This window comes from Schistocerca piceifrons, unplaced genomic scaffold (genome assembly GCF_021461385.2).
Source record: "Schistocerca piceifrons isolate TAMUIC-IGC-003096 unplaced genomic scaffold, iqSchPice1.1 HiC_scaffold_2340, whole genome shotgun sequence".
NCBI lineage: Eukaryota > Metazoa > Arthropoda > Insecta > Orthoptera > Acrididae > Schistocerca > Schistocerca piceifrons.
This window is the reverse complement of record NW_025728274.1, coordinates 7,093,515-7,112,676: the sequence shown is the minus strand read 5'-3', so window position 1 is coordinate 7,112,676 and position 19,162 is coordinate 7,093,515.

Sequence of the window (19,162 nt, the reverse complement as noted above, 5' to 3'; positions counted from 1 at the left end):
TGAATATAGTATGTACCACTACCACATTTCAGTATTATTTATATTAATTTATAACTGAAAGAACGGATGACGATTGCAAAAGCTATCACTTGGTGGCAGTAATTAAAGTAGAAGACGTTACTCCTACACAAAATTGAAAAACGTTTAGTAGAATAATTTGTGAACCATTCCCATTCGAACAGGCTTAAGGCAAGATGACCACTACTGTTCAACTGGTCACTGGAATATATAATGAGCGAATGATACAAGGATTACTCAGCATAAGAAAAAGAACCGCGAGAAATGGCAAGTAAACTGCTTGAGATTCGCTGATGCCCTCTCTCCCCTAGTCAACTATGTTAAAAAACCGGACATGTTAAAATCACTACATGAAACAGAAAACTGGGCTTAGAATATCATTTAAAGAAACAGATTATGCTAACTGGTCCATCAATTGCAAACAAAATTACAATATAACAGGAAATCAAAATTGTTAATCGATTTAAATGTTTAGGTGAAATAACGCATAATCGAAATGAAACCAACAAGGCAAACTAGAACGAAAATCTGAAAAAAGTGAATCACATTACCTAAAACATACCGGTCCAGTACAGAACGCCTACTTGTAATTGCAAAATTGAAACTACATTAAGCAATTCTTCAACCAGAAATAACATACGCAGCTGAAAGCATATTCGATACTAGTAGGCCTAATACAACAAAAATTGATAAAATACTACAGATAGAAAGAAGAATAATTATGACATGCATAAACATACGATAACAAGTAAGCAGGCACTTGAAAAAAGCTTCAATTGGAACAAAATACAAGAAACAGAACTAGTAATGGCCACCATCGAGAACAAACATTCTGATGAGAGCACCAGAAAATGTAATTAGTGAGAATATTAATAGAAGAAATGTAGAATACTACCATCAACATGAAATGAATCACAAAAATTATTGAAGACTTAAGAACTCGAAATTACAGTAGATGGCCTAAAAACAGAACAGGAAACCAAAATATTTCAAGATATGCAAACCAGACTTACAAGCGGAAATCAACAAAGAGATTACAGTAAGTGTGTTCTGGCGTGAATTTTGTCGACCGTCCGCCAGCTAGCTGGAGTACATTACATTTCCGCTCCGCGACCTTTGTTTGCGCAGGTCTACTGTGTTAATCATAAAAATAGACCTGATTACATTACACCATGTATTATTCTGCGTTTGCTGAAATATCGTTGGCTTTCGTTTCACATGGACGGGAAGCCAAGCTGACTCCAGTACACTAAAATACGATAAGGATATGTTTTACGCTGCGCATTACGCGAACATCGATGAATAGGGGCAACAGCTTCACTGGCGCATTTTGACAGCACCAGCTTGCCACTTGTTCCAACTAACCGGCAGTAAAAAGAGAGATGGGGCCCCTCCACGCCCGCACCAACGTGGAGACCAAACCAGTGATGCGAGCAGTTACAGTTGTGACGTAAAAAGAGACAAGCAGGGAAACAATATGGCCTCGAATATCAATTCTTAAAGAGAATTAAATAATATTTGGCAAATCAACAATACCACACGCTTCGCCGAGGTCCAGACAGAAAGCGTAACATCCTCTCGTTATTAGCTATGATAGTATAGGGTAGTGCAAAAATCACTAAACTGTCTTAAAATAAGAAATTAACAGCAAGACTTTGTACAATACGAAGTTTTGACCCGTTAAACTATTACCACGTGTTATAATTACGCCTTGTCAAGTTGCCGTACAATCCAATGACAAACAAAACGAACTACTGAGTTGTTTAACACGTCATAATGTGGTACGTGTTTACTGCTGTAGATGTTTTGCGAATTGTCATAACGAAAGAAGATGCTCTTCAACAACACAAACTTTAGAACTGCACTGAATATACAGAAGCACACCCCTCGAGCTGTGAGTTTTGAATTTAAAGAAGTTAAAGGTATTTTACTGCTGCCACCTTCAGAATTTGAAATAGTGTTCCGGTCAACATTGTCAAAAGCTTTCTCTAAGCCTCCATTCGTCTTTAAAGAATCCGTGTTAGTATTTTGGAACAGTGACTTATTGAACTAATGGTTCGGTATTTCTCACACCTGTCAGCACTTGCTTTCTTTGGGAATGGAATTTTTATATTGTTCTTTAAGTCTGAGGGTATTTCGCTTGTCTCTTACATCTTGTCCACCAGATGGAGGAGCCTGGCCATTGCTATAACTCCAAAGGCTATCAGTAGTTCCAACGGAATGTTGTCTACCCCAGGGGCATTGTTTCTACTTAGGTCTTTTAGTGCTGTCTAATTCTTCGCGCAGTATCACATCCTCCATCTTATCTTAATCTATGACCTCTTCCGTTTCCATAACATTACCGTCAGGTACATCACCGTTGTATAGACCCTCTATACACTTTTTCCACCTCCCGGCTTTCCCTCCTTTGCTTAGAACTTCCTATTTATTCAGGTCTTTCTCATTTCTCCAAAAGTCTCTCTAATGCTTCTGTAGGCAACAACTACCTTACCCCCTAATGACATACGCTTCTACATTCTTACATTTGTCCTCTAGCCATTTCAGTTTAGCCGTTCTGCACTTCTATCGATCTCATTTTGGAGACGTTGGTATGCCTTTTACCTGCTTCATATACTGAATTTTTGTATTTTCTCCTTTCATCATTTAAATTCAATGTATCTTGTGTTACCCAAGAGTTCCTACTAGCCCCCATCGTTTTACTTGCTTGGTCCTCTTCTGCCTTCACTATTTCACCTCTGAAAGCTATCCATTCACCTTCTCCTGCCGTATTGCTTTCCTCTGTTCTTGTCAATCGTTCCCTAATACTACCTCTGAAACACTTTGCAACCTCTAGTTCTTTCCGTTTATCCACGTCCCATCACCATAAATATCTACGTTTCTACAGTTTCTTCAGTTTTAGCCTACAGTTCATAGTCAAGTTGCGGTAAGAGTCCACATCTGCCCCTGGAAATGTATTACAATTTGAAACCTGGTTCCCAAATCTGTCTTATTATTATATAATCAATCTAAAAAATTCTGGTGTCTCCAGTTATCTTCCATGTGTACAACCTTCTTTCATGATTCTTAAACCAAGTGTTAATGTTTAAGTTACGTTCTGTGCAAAATTCTATCAGGCGACTTCCTCTTTCATTCCTTACCCCAGTCCATAATCACCTACTACTATTCCTTCTCTTCCTTCTCGTACTGTCTAATTCCAGTCCCCCATGACTATTCAGTTTTCGTCTCCCTGAACAACTTGAATAATTTCTTTTATCATATCATACATTTCTTCAATCTCATCCTCATCTGCAGATCTAGTTGGCATATGTTGGTTGCTTGGTTAATTGGGATTGAAGGGACCAAACAACATGGATATCAGTCCTTTGTTTCCGAAGTGGTCCATTCGGGTGGATTTGCATTTCTGACAAGTCATAACGATAAAAGGTAAAAATCTAAAAAAACGTAAAAGTGCAGTAGTTTTGTCAATGGTGAAAACAAAAGTCAGCAAGTGGGCAACCCCAAGGCTATACTAGAGGCAGGAAATATTCCACCTGTGATGCAGTACAGGCAAGACCGCCTCACATTCAAAGGCGTTGAACCACTAGAATGTAAAATTGTGTATTGTAAAAGGAGACTAACCAAATCTAAAAAGCGATAAAAACAAAGCAAGAGGGAGAGAAAAGAGGATCTTGGCCAGGGAGGAGAGTCAGGAATCTCCTAACACAGCTTACAGTGGGAGACATCCCAACCCTCACCACCTTGCCCCTACTACAAAGGGAGATTAAAAACCTTACAACTCGATACAAAAACCACTTTCACGGAGGAAACTGAGCCAGTTCAACCATCTGGGAATCGTCTGCCAGTATTCAAGGTAAAGTGAGAGGACGTCCATACTTGGTACAGAGAGCCAAAAGAAGGGGGACATTCCACCGAAATGTGGGCTACCGACTGGAAGGCCCCAGAACTGCAAAGTGGGGGTAGCTCATTACGCAAAAGAAAACCATGGATCAACCTTGTATAGCTGGTGTGGAGACGACACAGGTTGGTAGAGTCCTTTTGGGAAACGGGGAAAGAAAAACACCACAGGACAGGTGTCACCTTAATCGCACTAAGTTTGTCAGACAGGGAGGTAGTGTCCCAAGAGTTGGCACATGATTGTACAAAAGTAGGATTTGATATGAAGCCGTAAACCCGCCGCCGGAGGGGTTACAGGGAAGGGGGGGTAAGTGACTGCTCTCCCAGCCAAACGATCACCAAGCTCTATACCTGGGATACCCACATGGCCAGGGACCCGAAGGAAGTCAGTGGAACAAGCAGCATGGTGAAGATCAGCGAGACAGTCATGGTTGGCCAAGACCAAGGGATGGCGGGAGAAATACTGATCAACAGCCTGAAGGCGACTGAGTGTGTACACAACAAAACATGGTTGAGTCAGGTCTGTTTAATAAAGGTAAGGGCGTGGGAAGTTATCACTTCTGCAGTAAACACCCCACATACAGTTGGCAGATGATTTTCCATGCCAACAGAGGACGTGAAGGAATATCCCACACGACCAGCAGACAGAGCCATCGGTGTAAAAAAACTGCATCCCGGAACTCCCGTAAAATTCGGCCGAAAAAGCAACGGAACACGATCGGGGAACGGCATCTTTCGGACCTCAGCAGAGATCCGTCCGAATCCGGGGCCAAGGAACTAACCAAGCGGGGTTGTTCAGGAGGGAACTTGCGAGACAGGACAAAGAAGGAAGCTGGAAATCATGGCGAGGAGATGCAAGGTAGAGCCAACCAGTAAACTCACCCTACGGTAGGAAATAGGTGGGTGACGTCCTTGGTCTGGGAACAAGATAGAATAGGAAGGATGAGTGGGAGAACAGACAGCGATTGCATAAGAAACCAGAAGCTGCGACCGCTGAACAGAAGGGGGGGGGGGGGGAGGGAGGGATTAAAGCTTCAACCAGGAGACTATCAACAGGGTAGTAGGGAAGGCACCAATGACCAAATGGATACCATGATGGTGGACCACATCCAGGAAGTGTAGTGTGGAAGGAGCAGCCAAACCATAAACTTGACAATTATAGTCCAAATAAGATAGCACTAGAGCCTGATAAAGGCGGAGAAGAGTGGAACGATCCTCATCCGAAGAGTTGAGGGCAAGGAAGCGAAGGACATTGAGTTTACGGAAACATCCTATCTGATATGAGGCATCCCAGTGAGCTTATTGTCCAATTTAGCCAACGGGCTACCATCTGTTCAAATAACTTAATCAGACTAATTTGCCGATAGCTTTCGATAAACAGGGCGTTCTTACCAGGCTTAGGGATGGGAACCGCGATGCTCTCCCTCCATTGAGAAGGGAAGTCACCCTGGAGTCAAATATGGTTAAGCACTCAGATATTTAAGCCATTGGTTATGAATGATGTCTGGGCCAGGGGCCTTATCATGAGAAAAACAAAGTGCAGAGAAGGGTTCCCATTCAGTAAAAGGCTCATTGGCTGGCAGGCAGGCAGGCAAGGGGTAGAACGTAAGGCTGAACCTTCAGTCCACTGTTTCTGGTGAAGGAAAGCAGCTGGGTAGCAGGTTCATGCCGATGCAAAATGGTTCGCAAGATGTTACACGAAAATCAGTGGGTCCATGCGAAGGCTGCTGATGGCAACCTTGGAGAGCGCGAAGCGTAGCCCATACCTGTGACATAGGGACAGTAGAACAGAGGCAAGAAACAAAGCTTTCCTAATACACCCGTTTGCTTCATTTGATTAAGTAATGGGCTTTGGCGAGAATGCGTTTAAAGGTATTAAGATTGGAAGCGGATTGGTGCCACTTAATGTGTTGCAAAGCTCGACGGCGATCACGGATGGCAATGTCAATAGCCGTTCTCCACCGACTTACTGGCTGCTGAATGGTCCAGATAAACGTGGGACAGCAAGACTGGCAGCACGAACAATCGCATCTGATGGGTCATGTAGGACGTCATTAATAAACCCGACAAACAGGGAGAAAAAACGACCTGTGCAGTATATACAGGGTGGTCCACTGATCGTAGCCGGGCCAAATATCTCACAAAATGAGCGTCAAACTAAGGAACTACAAAGAACGAAACATATCTAACTTGAAGGGGGAAACCAGATGGCGCTATGGTTGGCAGGCTAGATGTCGCTGCCATAGGTCAAACGGATATCAACTGCGTTTCTTTAGATAGGAAACCCCACTTTTTATTACATATTCTTGTAGTAGGTAAAGAAACCTGTTTTAGTTCCACCACTTCTTTTCGTTTTGTGATAGATGGCGCTGTAATTGTCACCAACACATGGCTCACAATTTTAGACGAACAGTTGGTAACAGGTACGTTTTTTAAATTAAAATACAGAATGTCGATAAGTTTGAACATTTTATTTCGATTGTTCCTATGTGATACGTGTACGTTTGTGAACTTATTTCTGAGAACCCATGCTGTTACAGCGTGATTATCTGTAAATACCACATCAATGCAATAAATGCTCAAAATGATGTCAGTCAATCTCAATTCATGTGGCAGTACGTGTAACGACATTCCTTTCAATAGCGAGTAGTTCGCCTTCCGTAATGTTCGCACATGCATTGACAACGGGCTGACGCATGTTGTCAGGCGTTGTTGGTGGAACTTTCCCCACAGAAAGAAATCCGGGGACTAAGATCCGGTGAACGTGCGGGCCATGGTATGGTGCTTCGACGACCAATCCACCTGTCATAATATACGTTATTCAATACCGCTTCAACCGCAGGCGATCTATGTGCCGGGCATCCATCATATTGGAAGTACATCGCCATTCTGTCGTCCAGTGGAACATCTTTTAGTAACATCGGTAGGACATTACGTAGGAAATCAGCATACGTTGCACTATATAGATTGCCATCGATAAAATGGGGGCCAATTATCCTTCCTCCCATAATGCCGAGCCATACATTAACCTGCCAAGGTCGCTGATGTTCCACTTGTCACTGCCATCGTGGATTTTCCGTTGCCCAATAGAGCATATTATGCCGGTTTACGTTACCGCTGTTGGTGAACGACGCTTCGTCGCTAAATAGAACGCGTGCAAAAAATCTGTCATCGTCCTGTAATTTCTCTTGTGCCCACTGGCAGAACTGTCCACGGCGTTCGAAGTCGTCGCCATGCAATTCCTGGTGCATAGAAATATGGTACGGGTGCAATCGATGTTGATGTAGCATACTCGACACAGACGCTTTTGAGATTCCCCATTCTCGCGCAATTTGTTTGCTACTGATGTGCGGATTAGCCGCGGCAGCAGCTAAAACACTTGGGCTTCATTATTCGTTGCAGGTCGTGGTTGACGTTTCAAATGTGGCTGAACACTTCCTGTTTCCTTAAATAACTTAACTATCCGGCGAACGGTCCGGACACTTTGATGTCGTCCAGGATACCGAGCAGCATATATAGCACACGCCCGTTGGGTATTTTGATCACAATAGCCATACAGCAACACTATATCTACCTTTTCCGCAATTGGTAAACAGTTCATTTTAACACGGGTAATCTATCACGAAGCAAATACCGCCCGCACTGGCGGAATGTTACGTGATATCACGTACTTATACGTTTGTGACTGATAGAGCGCCGTCTATCACAAAGCGAAAAACGTGGTCCAACTGAAACATTCATATTTCTTTACGTACTACACGAATATATAGTAAAAATGGGGTTCCTATTTTTAAAAAAAACGCAGTTGATATCAGTTTGACCTATGGCAGTGCCATCTAGCAGGCCAAAAGTAGCGCCATCTGGCTTCCCCCTTCAAGCTACACGAGTTTCGTTCGATGCTTATTTCGTGAGATATTTGGCCCAGTCACTATCATTGGACCACTCTGTAGAGGCCAATCGGCGCGTTGTAAAGACCAACGAGGTAACCTGGGGAGCGAGAGGGGAGCGAGAGGGGAGCGAGAGGGGAGCGAGAGGGGAGCGAGAGGGGAGCGAGAGGGGAGCGAGAGGGGAGCGAGAGGGGAGCGAGAGGGGAGCGAGAGGGGAGCGAGAGGGGAGCGAGAGGGGAGCGAGAGGGGAGCGAGAGGGGAGCGAGAGGGGAGCGAGAGGGGAGCGAGAGGGGAGCGAGAGGGGAGCGAGAGGGGAGCGAGAGGGGAGCGAGAGGGGAGCGAGAGGGGAGCGAGAGGGGAGCGAGAGGGGAGCGAGAGGGGAGCGAGAGGGGAGCGAGAGGGGAGCGAGAGGGGAGCGAGAGGGGAGCGAGAGGGGAGCGAGAGGGGAGCGAGAGGGGAGCGAGAGGGGAGCGAGAGGGGAGCGAGAGGGGAGCGAGAGGGGAGCGAGAGGGGAGCGAGAGGGGAGCGAGAGAATCAACGTGAAGTGGTCACTTTCGGAAAGGTCATCTTTTTTTTGTGGTTTCAGGGCGCAAAACTTCTATGGTCATTAGCGCCCAGCTCGTGACGTAGAAAACAGGAAAAAAACGAAATTTAAAATCAGCAGCAATGGGAACAAAGTCATAAAATTTGAGAAACTAAAGGCAGAAGGAATGCTTAAAAATCCACTATAGAAAGTGGTTGGTTGTCCCCCAAAAAAAGCTTCAAATGACTGACGTCATTTCACTGTAACTAATACACTGTAGAACGCGGTCAGCTGAGCGCGTGTCATCTGCTAAAATCGACGATAGATCAGGCGATAGCTGTAGACGGGAGCGTAACGGAGTAAAATAGAGGCATTCAATTAAAAGGTGTCTGACCGTCCACAGCTGAGAGCAGTGGGGACAGAGTGGGGGAGGATCACCGCTTAAAAGATGTCGATGACTAAATAGACACTGCCCTACCCAGAGTCTAGCTAAAATTACCTCCTCCCGACGACGCATTCGGGAGGAAGAGGTCGGAGCGCAGGGAAGGGCTTTCACTTCCCGCAATTTATTATGGGGAAGTGTTGACCAATGCGCATGCCATAAATGAGCAACTTGGCGACATAAACCGCTCCGTAGATCGGTAAACGGAAGAGACTGAATAGCTGCCCGAGGAAGAGAGACTGCAGCCTTGGCCGCTATATCAGCCGCCTCATTTCCACAGATACCAGCGTGTCCCGGAAGCCAGAGGAACGCCACTGAGACGCCCCCCAGGTGGAGCAAGCGCAGACAGTCCTGAATCCGGTGGACCAGACAGTGCACAGGGTAAAGAGCTTGGAGACTTAGGAGAGAGCTGAGAGAATCTGAGCAGATTACGTACTGTATCCGCTGATGGCGGCGGATGTAGTGGACAGCCTGGAGAACAACGTAAAGCTCCGCAGTATAAACCGAACACTGGTCGGGAAGCCGAAAGTGATTTGGGGTGACGCCAACAATATAGGCACTCCCTACACCTAACGATGTTTTCGAGCCATCGGTGTAAATAAATGTGGCTTCCGTCATTTGTGCACATAGAGCAGCAAATGCCCGACGGTAAACAAGTGTAGGGGTACCATCCTTGGGAAATTGACATAGGTCTCTGAGCAAGTCGATCCGGGGACGGAGCCAAGGCGGTGCTGTACCCCAAGTTGTCAAGAACGTTTTAGGAAAGCGGAAGGAAAGAGAATGGAGCAGTTGACGGAAGCGGACTCCCGGGGGTAGTAGGGAGGAGGAGCGGCCTGCATACCCGACATCAAAGGAGGCGTCGAAAAAAAGGTAAAGGGCTGGATTAGCAGGCATGGAAGACAGATGGCTAGCATAACGACTCAGAAGGACTGCCCGCCGATTGGACAGCGGAGGTTCAGCAGTCTCAGCATAAAGGCTTTCCACAGGGCTGGTGTAAAAAGCTCCAGACACTAAACGTAATCCACGGTGGTGGATAGAGTCAAGACGCCGAAGAATAGACGGCCGGGCAGAGGAGTAGACTATGCTTCCATAATCCAATTTCGAACGCACTAAGGCGCGATAGAGGCGGAGAAGGACCACTCGGTCCGCTCCCCAGGAGGTACCATTCAGGACACGGAGGGTGTTAAGGGAACGCAGACAGCGAGCCGAAAGATAGGAAACGTGAGAGGACCAGCACAGTTTTCTGTCAAACATAAGACCCAAGAATTTAGCGACGTCGGAAAACGGAAGGTTGACAGGACCCAGATGTAAGGTGGGCGGAAGAAACTCCTTACGTCGCCAAAAATTAACACAAACGGTCTTACTGGGTGAGAAACGGAAGCCGGTTTCGATGCTCCACGAGTGGAGGCGATCGAGACATCCTTGAAGACGTCTTTCAAGAAGGCTGGTCCGTTGAGAGCTGTAGTAGATCACAAAATCGTCCACAAAGAGGGAGCCCGAGACATCAGGGAGGAGACAATCCATAATTGGATTAATGGCGATGGCAAACAGTACAACACTCAGCACGGAGCCCTGGGGTACCCCGTTTTCTTGGGAGAAAGTACGGGAGAGAGTTGTGTTCACCCGCACCCCATATGTGCGCTCTGCCATAAATTCGCGAAGAAAAAGGGGCAGCCGGCCTCGAAAGCCCCAAGAGAACAGTGTGCGGAGGATGCCTGTCCTCCAACAGGTATCGTATGCTCTCTCCAGATCAAAAAATATTGCTACTTTTTGGCGTTTCCGGAGAAAATTATTCATGATATAAGTGGAGAGAGCAACAAGATGGTCAACTACAGTACGATGCCTTCGGAATCCGCACTGGGCAGGTGTTAAAAGACTGCGGGATTCCAGCCACCAAGCTAAACGGTAATTTACCATACGCTCCAAAACCTTACAGACACTACTCGTGAGAGAAATGGAGCGACAGCTAGAGGGGAGATGTTTGTCCTTTCCAGATTTCGGAACGGGAACGACAATAGCTTCCCGCCATCGCCTGGGAAAGGTACTGTCGGTCCAAATTCGATTATAAAGGCGAAGGAGGTAACGCAGGCTATGGGTTGATAAATGCAGCAACATTTGGACATGGATACCATCCGGTCCTGGGGCGGAGGAGCGAGAAGAAGAGAGTGCATGTTGGAGTTCGCGCATGGAGAAAACAGTATTGTAGCTTTCGCGATTTTGAGAGGAGAAAGCAAGATGTCGCACTTCCGCTGCACGTTTCTTCGGGAGAAACGCTGGTGGGTAATTTGAAGAGCTCGAAATCTCAGCAAAGTGCTGACCCAATGAGTTAGAAATTGCGACGGGGTCCACTAAGGTATCATGCGCGACAGTGAGCCCAGAGACTGGGAAGAAACTAGGCGCGCCTGAGAACCGTCGAAGCCGACTCCAAACTTCCTAGGAGGGAGTAAAGGTGTTAAATGAGCTAATAAAGAATTTCCAGCTTGCCTTCTTGCTATCGCGGATGACGCGACGGCATCGCGCACGGAGCTGCTTATATCGGATACAGTTGGCCAAAGCTGGATGGTGACGGAAAATGCGAAGAGCACGTCGCCGCTCACGTATTGCGTCACGGCATGCCTCGTTCCACCAAGGAACTGGGGGGCGCCGGGGCAATTCTGAGGTGCGTGGTATTGAACGTTCCGCAGCTGTGAGAATAACGTCGGTAAAATGAGTGACCTCATCGTCGACGCTGGGAAAGCGACGGTTATCGAATGTTGCTAGAGACGAAAAAAGTGTCCAATCGGCTTGGGCAAACTTCCAGCGTCGCGAGCGCATATATGGCAGTTGAGGCTGCAGTCTAAGAACACATGGAAAGTGGTCACTCGAGTGTGTATCATGAAGGGCGAACCATTCGAAGCGCCGAGCTAGCGGAACAGTACCGACTGCAAGGTCCAAATGAGATAAATTTGCCGTGGAGGCAGACAAAAATGTGGGGACCCCAGTGTTGAGGCAGACTAGATCCGCTTGGTGGAAGACGTCTAGCAATAATGAGCCATGTGGACAAGGATGTGGAGATCCCCAAAGCGGGTGGTGGGCATTGAAGTCCCCAACCAGCAAATAGGGGGGTGGAAGCTGATCAAGAAGATGAAGGAGATCAGCTCGTGCCATTGGTGTAGACGATGGAATGTATACCGTAGAAAGAGAGAACGTGTATCCAGAAAGGGAAAGACGGACGGCGACAGCTTGGAAGGAACTGTTTAAGGGGATTGGGTGATAATGGAGAGTATCATGGAGCAGAATCATGAGTCCTCCATGGGCTGGAGTGCCTTCAACAGAGGGGAGGTCATATTGGAGAGACTGAAAATGAGGTAGAACAAAGCGGTCATGGGGACGCAGCTTTGTTTCCTGAAGACGGAAGATGACCGGCGAGTAGGATCGTAAGAGGATCGACAATGCATCCCGATTGGCGCGAATGCCGCGGATATTCCAGTGGATAATGGACAAAGGGTGCTGTCAACTCAACGACTGCTCAGAGCTTGCGACCGACATCATGGAATGGCATTCAGTCGAAGGCAGAAGATCCTGATCCATAGGTTTGTCAGGAGCAGCTCCTGCCACAAACGATTGGCCAGTTGACCGGCCACCAGCAGTGCGCCTCGGCGACACAGAAGATGGCCGAGGGCGATTTCCGCCAGGTGGTGCTGTAGATGGGACACACCTTGGCGGAGAAGGAGAGGAACTGTGTTTCTTCGTAGCCTTCTTGGAGGTATGATGTTTAGATGAAGGAGGAACCGATGGTTGTGAAGTTGCAGTACATAAAAACTCTTCACGGGAATGCTCTTTTTTCGAAGACTTGGCGTCTGACTTTTGGGCTCGAGATTTAGCAGAACCCGACGAAGGGTGAGCCATAGAGTGGGCAGGCGAAAGAGGTGAGGTTGAACGGGCGATCTTTGCGCTGGCCGATCTGACGACCATGGTACTAAATGTGAGGTCGCAAGTCTGCGTGGCCACCTCCTTTGTTGGCCGAGGAGAAGCAAGGACAGTGCTGTATTTTCCTTTCTGAGGCACGGTGGGCTGTCAACTGGCGAGTAACTTTCGAGCAGCAAAGGTCGACACCTTTTCCTTCACTCTTATTTCCTGGATGGGCTTTTCATCCTTAACAACGGGGCAATCTCGAGAGGAAGCAGCGTGGTCACCCATAAGTTGATGCAGTGAGGGGATGGAGGTGGACAAGCACCCTCATGGGCATCCTTGCCACACGTAACACATTTGGCCGGATTGGAACAGGACTGGCTGGTGTGATTGGACCGCTGACATCGATAGCAACGCGTAGAGCTTGGGACATAAGAGCGAACGGAAATTATCTCATAGCCTGCTTTGATTTTTGATGGGAGTTGAACTTTGTCAAATGTCAAGAAGACAGTGCGGGTTGGAATGATGTTCGAGTCAACCCTTTTCATAACCCGATGAACAGCGGTGACGCCCTGGTCAGACAGGTAGTGCTGAATTTCTTCGTCAGACAATCCATCGAGGGAGCGTGTATAAACGACTCCACGCGAGGAATTTAAGGTACGGTGCGGTTCCACCCGGACAGGGAAGGTGTGGAGCAGAGAAGTACGCAGCAATTTTTGAGCCTGGAGGGCACTGTGTGTTTCTAACAACAGGGTGCCGTTCCGTAATCTGGAACAAGACTTTACAGGACCCGCAATTACGTCGACACCTTTCTGAATAATGAAAGCGTTGACCGTGGAAAAGTCGTGACCTTCGTCAGACCGAGAAACAACAAGGAACTGTGGCAACGATGGAAGAACAGTCTGTGGCTGAGACTCAGTGAACTTACGTTTGTGAGCAGACATAGTGGAAGGTGAGGAAACCATTGCGGAAGAATCCCCCATGATTACCGGCGTCTCCGATGGCGCGCTCCTCCCTTGTGGGGGCCCTCACCGAGGGCACACCCGCCTTAGGTGATTGTTCACACCTCAGGTCACGCCTCCCGACAAACGGACGGAGGGACCAATCGGCACTTTCGGAAGGTATCAGCTCGGGTAATCACCCTTCCCTGGGCCTGGCCCTTACCAGGGGGTACGTACATGTCCTACCTGTCTACCCGGGGCGGGGAATTACGCGTTACCCCGTCACCGGCTACGCATGGAAGTGCGTGGGTCGGCCTTCAGACACACACAGGGAGGAAAAAAGAGAAAGGGAAAGGAAAGGAAAGAAAAGGGGGTCTCAAACGCCGCAGCGGAGAAAGGGGCAAGGAGAAGAGGGAAGGAAAAGAGAAGGACAGAGGAAGGATGAGGACTTGCAAGTGTATAAGCAAGGAATTTGGAACAGTTTCGAGCGTCCGTCTCCGGACGTAGGCACAAACCATACTCCCAGAGGGGGAGAAAGGGAAGGAAAGAGACAGAGGTGAGGGGGGGGCGAAGATGGGGGACGGGGAGGGATGTGGAAAGGGAAGGGAAGGTATGCAGCCCGGAAAGGAAGGAGGGCCACATTAGCTCGGGGTCCCGTGCTCGCTAAGCACGTGTCCACAAAAGAGTTGTGGACCCCATGGGGGGAGGTCATCGTGTGACGACCAGTGTAATGAAGGGAAGAGAAAGAAAGATTAATGGCAGAAAAGGTACCATGACTGGCATTGATGGGTAGGGGAGCCATCATTAAGAAGGCACAAGTCGTGGTCTATGAGGAGACCCCGACTGGATGAAAATGCACTGCCAACAAGGGATGATGAACATTAACATCCCCACGGAGGAGGGATGGTTCAAATGGCTCTGAGCACTATGGGACTTAACATCTGAGGTCTTCAGTCCCCTAGAACTTAGAACTACGTAAACCTAACTAACCAAAGGACATCACACACACATCCATGTCCGAGGCAGGATTCGAACCTGCGACCATAGCGGTCATGTGGTTCCAGACAAGCGCCTAGAACCACTCGGACACACCGGCTGGCCCAGGAGGAACTTGCTGAAGAAGCAATTAGGGCAGCAGGTCTAAGAGTCCTGTCAGGAGGGAGATAAAAATTGCAAACTGTGACTTCAGAGTCACGCCAGTTATCTTTCTCCTGTTAACGACATCCTCCTGTCTAGTCCCCACCTGGAGATCCAAATGGGGCACTATTTTATCTCTCGGATATTTTACCCACGAGAACGCCATCATTTAACCATACAGTAAAGCTGCATGCCCTTGGGGAAAATTATGGCTCTAGCTACCCCTTCTTTTCAGCTGTTCAAAGTCCCAGCACAGCAATGCTATTTTGACAGATGCTGCAAGGCCAGTTCCGACTATCATGTAGACTGTTGTCCCTGCAACTACTGTAAAGGCTACTGCTCCTATTCAGTAACCACACGTTTCTCTGGCCTGTCCACAGATACTCCTTTGTAGCTGCACCTACAGTACAGCTGTCGGTATCACTGAGGCACGCAAGCCTCCCCATCAACTTCAGCGTCCACGGTTCACGAGGGTGGGGGCTGTAACATGGTAACAAAATATTTAATCCTGAAGTATGACCCACTTCCAACAGCATACCACCACCAGTGTAGATGTTTTAGAGCGAAGGACGTAGCCAGGATTTTGTCCAAAGGGAGGTCCAATTTGTTAAATAGGACCTCATAAAGGCTCATGTTTTTCTTTTAATTTGAAAGCACATTTATTTTTTAATTCTATGTGCATGGTTTGTTTTCGGGTGACCTTATACAAATAGCATTTGGTATGCAAAAGAGAGTTTCCCAAATACATAGTTAAATGTTTCTTTATTTGGCAATGGGATTACTTTGTAGCTGCCAACGAATTAAAATTTTAATATAATGTAGTGCCTCTTTCCGCAGCTCAGCTCATTCTTCCGAAACGAGCTTCACTAACGCAGAGCAGACAATCTTAACGTTGGGATGATTAACGTATGAAGTTGAACTGGTTCAAACCTCTTTATAAAATAGCTGTCTCTTTCCTACTAAAATCTCGCATTTAAATTTACTACTTATCTGAAACCAAGTCATAATTCCTTCAGTATATCATAACAAGCAAGGTTCCTCAGTTCAGTCTCAGATTTTACTTACGTAACTTTCATTTGATTGAAATTCTTCGGTTTCCTTAAGTGATCAAAAACTTGGTTTAAACAGGCAGCTTGGAACTATGGCTACCAAAATTTATAAACGAAAAGGGGACCGGCGATCAGGTGCTGAAGACCACGCGATAGTCGACCGATCGCTGTGTCATCCTCGATAATCGGGACGCGTATGGGGTCAGCACACCCCCCTCCCGGCCGTTGACGTTACGACCTTAGAGGCGCTGCCTCTCGATCATGTAGCGTCTCAAATGTAACCACGAGGCTGTGAGCACCCCCGTCCAGTCCTCCCACGGAGGAAAAATCTCTGGCAGCACCATAAATCGGACCTGGGTCCTCCACGTAAGGGTCTGTCGCACCAGCCACTCGCCTTCGGAAACAGACTTTTTATTTATAAAACGAAACGAAATATACAAAAATCGTGAGCTACAGTTTTGGAATCGTAACCCTGATTCAAGCCTTGATTACAACTAGACTTTTAATCACTAAGACCTCATAAATGGTGTATTTATTCACGGTAACACACTAATACAAGGTCTGTTCAAAAAAATTCCGGAACATTCGTAATTTCGCGCCAATAGTGCGTTGCAGTGAAGTGGGGTTGGCATCTCTGCACACGCCTGTATTTAATGCGCAACTGCCAGGACTATCACACCAACGCTAGGAAAGCCCCTGGGCCTGATGGCATTCAAAACCGTGTCCTCCAGGAGTTCACGGATAAAGCCGTAGAATACCTTACACACTTAACGAATGCAGTCCTGAAACACTAACACTTCCCTGGCTTTTGGAAGGCGGCCAAAGTCCTGATGTTCAGGAAGCCAGGGAAAGACCACTCCCTCCCACAAAATTACAGAACCATGAGTCTGCTGTGTTCCCTCAGCAAGATTGTTGAGAAGGTAATATTAAAACGTATCACTAGGCATTGCATCACCAGTGACACCCTAAGACCGGAGCAATTCGGCTTTAGGAATCGCCACTCGACAACAACTCCTCCGCGTAGTCTAACATATAGGACACGGCTACAACATGAACAAAGCCACAGGGGCCGTGTTCCTGGACATCGAAAAGGCTTTCGACTGTCTCTGGCACAACGGGCTCATACGCAAACTAAGCGAAGCTGGTTTCCCGGACGGACTCTCACGTCTAACACACTCATATCTCACGAACAGGTGTTTCAACATTAACGTGCAGGATAAACAACACAACATGGTATCCAAGCTGGAATACCCCAAGGAAGCGTCCTAGGGCCCATCTTGTTTAACCTGTACATTAATGACTTCCCAGCAAGCAAAACACGACGTTAGCCATCTACGCGGATGACACCGCCATCCTTGTGCAAGATTGGAAACCGTCGAATATCAATTCACGAATACAGACAGCACTCAGAACAGCTGAGCCTTGGTTGGAGCCATGGCGTATTAAAGTAAACGTCGCAAGTGCGAAGCAGATCTGTTCACACGCAGACCGAAACTACTGCACAAACACTGTAGACCGATAACACTACATACACGCCCAACACGTTTCCGAGAGATAGTCGGATACCTAGGTGTCTGGCTGGACCGGAAACTTACATGGGGGGGCGGGGGTACCATATCGAGTACGTTGCCAACCGAGAGCACGCGCGGCCCGAACAGCTGTACCCAATGCTCAACAGGGAAAGCACACTGAATAGGAGGGTGTCGAGGTCCATATGCATGACACTGATTAGACCTCTGATGACGTATGCAGCTCCCGTCTGGGGATATGCAGCTCCTACACGACTGCGCCGCCTGCAGATCATACAGAACAAAGTGCTACACATTAGCAACGCTCCACGCTACACACGCACTGTGGATCTTCACCATGAATACCGCCTTGATACCCTCAAGGAAGTAGTCAAAAAACACGCCACACGACTATACAGGAACTCGAGACACTAACAATCCTTTCATCCTCACTCTGGGAAAATACGATCACAACCATAGGTGGAAGTACAAGAGGCCATAGACACTGCTAGCGAGGGCATAGCCACCTATGGTAAACTAACATATGCAAACAAGCGACAACCGTCGGCATGCCCCTGCATATCAGCAACACTGACTGGTAATTACCAGCTGCTACTAGAGCCGACCAACAGGCTACAGCAGGGACACTGACGAGCTCGCCCACTGACGCACAAACAAACCGCCAACATTACCTTACACTGTGCTTCCGATATATGACCTATCGGACACAAAAACGATAATAAACTTAACTATTGCAGGTTGCTGACGCTGAACGCGGACTCTGCACCAGCACCGAGCGCCAGTCCCCAAGCAGCACAACCGCACAACGTCAAGGTGTCGACATGCATGACACCCACCTATCGCAGGCAGCAAGACATCCGCTACTGCTCTTCCCACCCGACCTAACTATCGCAGAGGTTTTTTTTTTTTCTCCCTTGGCCGCTGCCTTAGCACTTTTTTTCCTCTGCCCTTCAAACCGCTACCCTTCCTTCGATTTCAACCCAATCTGTCTCCAGATGAGCGCGTATTAATGGTTAACCTTAACCAGACGTACGCGAACATCGCAGTACCCACATCCTGCGACACCTCACTTTAGTGAAAACTAACCCTTATGCGGAGATGGCAGTAGACCTATTGTGTTGGTCGTCATGCCCGTGTAGGCGTGGAGGGGGCGCCACCTCTATTAAAAAGAAATTAAAAAAGGAAGACTTTCATTGTTTTATGTCAGTTATTGTTCAGTGCTGTACTGAAGAGAACGCTGTGTCGCACAGCTTGCGAAGTTCGTGATGGCAGAGTTAGAGGAGCAACGCGTCTGTACTACATTTTGGGTGAAACTCGAGAAAACCTTTACAGACACACCAAACGTTGCAGGAAGCCTACGGTGATGAGTGCTTAAGACGCAATACATGCTGTGAATGATTCACACGGTTTAAAAATGGCCGGAGGGAAGATAAATCTGACACGATCACGACGGACTCTGACGTCTACCGACGACGCTCACTTCAGGAACATCGACGAAACTGTGATTGTCAGTCGAAGACAGACTGCCTGAGAGATTGCAGAGGACTGTAATATTTCACTTTGGTCATGTCAAGAAATCCTGACACAGCACCTAGGAATGCATCGTGTTTCCAACAAGTTCATCCCACGGTTCACGATTCAAGGCCAGAAAGACCTTCACCTTGCAATGTATGAAGAGCTTATAATCGCGCGAATGAGAACGAGATGTTCCTTAAGAGTATCTTAACTGGTGATGAGACGTGGGTCTACGGTTATGATGTTGTGACCAAGGTTCAATCTTCACAATGTATCGGAAAAGATTCTCCAATAATAAAAAAAATTATCGTCAGGTCAAATATCAAAGCCATGCTC